Source organism: Vicugna pacos, unplaced genomic scaffold, assembly GCF_048564905.1.
Source record: "Vicugna pacos unplaced genomic scaffold, VicPac4 scaffold_21, whole genome shotgun sequence".
Lineage (NCBI taxonomy): Eukaryota > Metazoa > Chordata > Mammalia > Artiodactyla > Camelidae > Vicugna > Vicugna pacos.
The window spans coordinates 13,058,702-13,061,833 of NW_027328742.1; the positions used below are offsets into that span (position 1 = coordinate 13,058,702).

Here is a 3,132-nt window from a genome sequence, read left to right on the forward strand (position 1 = left end):
TGATGTTCAGAGTTCCAGATACAAACAAGTAACACGTTAAGCTTAGAGATCACACATTTAGCAGTAAAGTAGTCTGGCATGATGAAGAAGGCTAAAATACAAGAAAATAGAAATTATAAGGACATCCTTCATTTGAACAATCATTCCTAAGGTGGAGGGGGGGACATTAACCAACTCCAGACTTTTGGAATTGCATATCTAAAGTCATTAAACAAGTGAGCCATCAGACTGAGGTGGCTCTTATTTATATCTTGATAACGACTGCAAGCAAAATAAAACATTAAGCCAGAGTTAAGGACCTTGAATACCAGAAAATGAAATTTAAGAAGCACCAATCTCAAAGAGCCAGCTAAGGTCTCCCAAATTTGTCAACCACTTAATCTATAGCCAATCAAATGATTGTTTTGCTTTGATCTGTGTCTTTTCTATAAAAATATCTCTCCTATGTTTTCTCCTGGGGTACTCAGAATTAATCTGATAGCTGCCTGATTCAAATAGGTGTTTGTTCAAATAAACTATTGAAAGATTAATGTACCTAAATTTATCATTTAACAATATATATAATTGTAAAGTCTAAGTGGTTTATTACAAAATGAAAATGCTTTCTAAAATGAAAAATTACACTGTTGGATCATAGATTATTTCACATATTTTCTATGTATACAAGACAGTGATTTAAACTGAATTCTCATGTTTTTTCTTCTTAGGTGAGATTCCAATAACCATGGAGAGAAGCAATGATACACTGACTGAGTTCATCCTGCTGGGCTTCACAACAGACCCTGTGATGCAGCTGGTTCTCTTTGTGGTGTTCATTGGTGTCTACTTTGTGACCCTGGTGGGAAACATGATCCTCATGGTGTTGATCTGTAATGACTCGAGGCTGCACACACCCATGTACTTTTTCATTGGGAATCTATCTTTCCTGGATCTCTGATATTCATCTGCCTACACTCCAAAGATCCTAGTGACCTGCATCTCTGAAGACAAGAGCATCTCCTTTGCTGGCTGTGCAGCTCAGTTCTTCTTCTCTGCTGGGCTGGTGTACAGTGAGTGTTACCTGTTGGCTGCCATGGCTTATGACCATTATGTGGCCATCTCAAAGCCACTGCTTTACTCTCAGGCCATGCCCATTAGGCTGTGTGCATTCTTGGTAGCAGCCTCATACCTTGGTGGCTTTACTAACTCTTTCGTCATTACCAAAAGAACTTTTATCATGAACTTCTGTAATGACAACGTCATTGATGATATTTTTTGTCATCTGCTTCCCCTGGTGAAGCTGGCTTGTGGCAGAAAGGATGGCTATCAGGCTCTGATGTACTTCCTCCTGACCTCCAATGTCATCACACCTGTGCTCATACTGGCTTCCTACTTCTTCATCATCACCACCATCTTGAAGATCCACTCCACCCAGGGTCACCTCAAAGCCTTCTCCACCTGCTCCTCCCATCTGACCTCTGTCACCTTGTACTATGGCTCCATTTTCTACATCTATGCTCTTCCACAATCGAGCTATTCTTTGGACAGGGACAAAATATTTTCTACATTTTACACTGTGATGTTTCCCATGTTGAATCCCATGATCTATAGCCTGAGGAATAAGGATGTGAAAGAGGCTCTGAATAAACTCCTCAAATAAATCAAGATTCTTTCCTTTTAGGAGATCCAGAGACAATATTTGATCAGGTTATTATATTTTAAGAAGAGCTGCTATTTTGTTCCATTAGGATCAAGAATTCTTATAATGCCAGTTAAAGAATTTGCATCCTTAGTGCATGACAATTCAAAAGAATTAAAATGAGAAAATCAGGGCAATTTAAGAGATAAAATTTAGGTATAAAATATAAGAATTTGTTTTGAATTTCATAATACTCTAAATAAAAACAACCAAAAAAACTTAAAATCAAACCCTCCTCTCTACCTTCATAAAGTGACAGAATAGCTTTCTCTTTAGCATGAGAGCATTTCTGACTGACTGGTACACATAGAATAGTATCCAATAGTCAGCATTTCTGACTGACTGGTATGTATAGAATAGTATCCAATAGTCAGCATTTCTGACTGACTGGTACATATAGAATAGTATCCAATAGAAATAAGAGAATGCTGAATTAAGTTTTAATATTTTTATATGACTATTAACTACTTAAAATCATCACTTTCCATTCCCACAACAGAACTTCTAAAGCATTTTTACATGCAAGTTTTTTCCCCAGAGGCTTTAGCACAAAAGCCCAGAGGCATCCATCAAATATCCATAAAACTATAATCAGCAAGCTTGATATCTCCAATCTACATGTCTCTTAAATATGTTCCTCAATAAGGAAAAATTGGTCAAGTTGCCATGGACACGATATTTGTGAATCACTGTATAACTCCCTGTGCTTCTCTTTTATTTTATAGGAGTGAACCTACAAGGACTTCTACTTTCAAATTGTGACATTCATAGCATCAAGATTACAAGAATAAAATTACAATAATAAAAAATAAGTATAGTGAGGTTGAACAACTTAAGAAATAAGTCTACAAGTACACATTACTCAGAAGAAAAATTTATAGATGGATTTTATACATGTAGTGGTCAAACAGAAGAGGAAATATGATGAGAATGCATATAATTTTGATTTTTAAAAGCAATACAATGTTAATGTAATTTATATCAACAAAAAGTGAAGAATGCCCTTTTTCTATTTGTATAAACAGTAACAGTAGCAACAAAAACATTCATGAAAGTGAAATTTAAGCAAGTATTCCCCCAAATTGTAGGAGATCCTCTCAGAGCAGGAAAAAGCAATCAGCACTGGCCATGATACATATTAATCTGAAATTAAACCCACGGTGTGTAATCCCTAGTAGCTGTAACACATAGTAACCCAATAGGGACATGGCCCAATGGTGTAATTGGAAGATGCTTGGTTTAGACAATGTTTTAAAAAGAAAAGCTATTAATGCCAACTTAGATTCTCATTTTCTAAAATCCCTTTCTCTATTTCCCACTAATAATAATGAAATTCCTATAAATTATATTCTTTTTAAGTGGTTAACAGTAGAGTGACAGAAAATCAGTTATGTGATGCTGGTTAACTGAAAGTAGAAAATTCACCATTCTGGAGGGAAACATTAGTTACAAAA

General features: G+C 35.7%; 1 pseudogene; it reads left to right on the forward strand.

Moving 5' to 3' along the window:
- The first annotated feature begins 724 nt into the window (after nucleotides 1–724).
- Nucleotides 725–1,639, forward strand: LOC140694296 (olfactory receptor 9G1-like; annotated as a pseudogene).
- The last annotated feature ends 1,493 nt before the right edge of the window (nucleotides 1,640–3,132 follow it).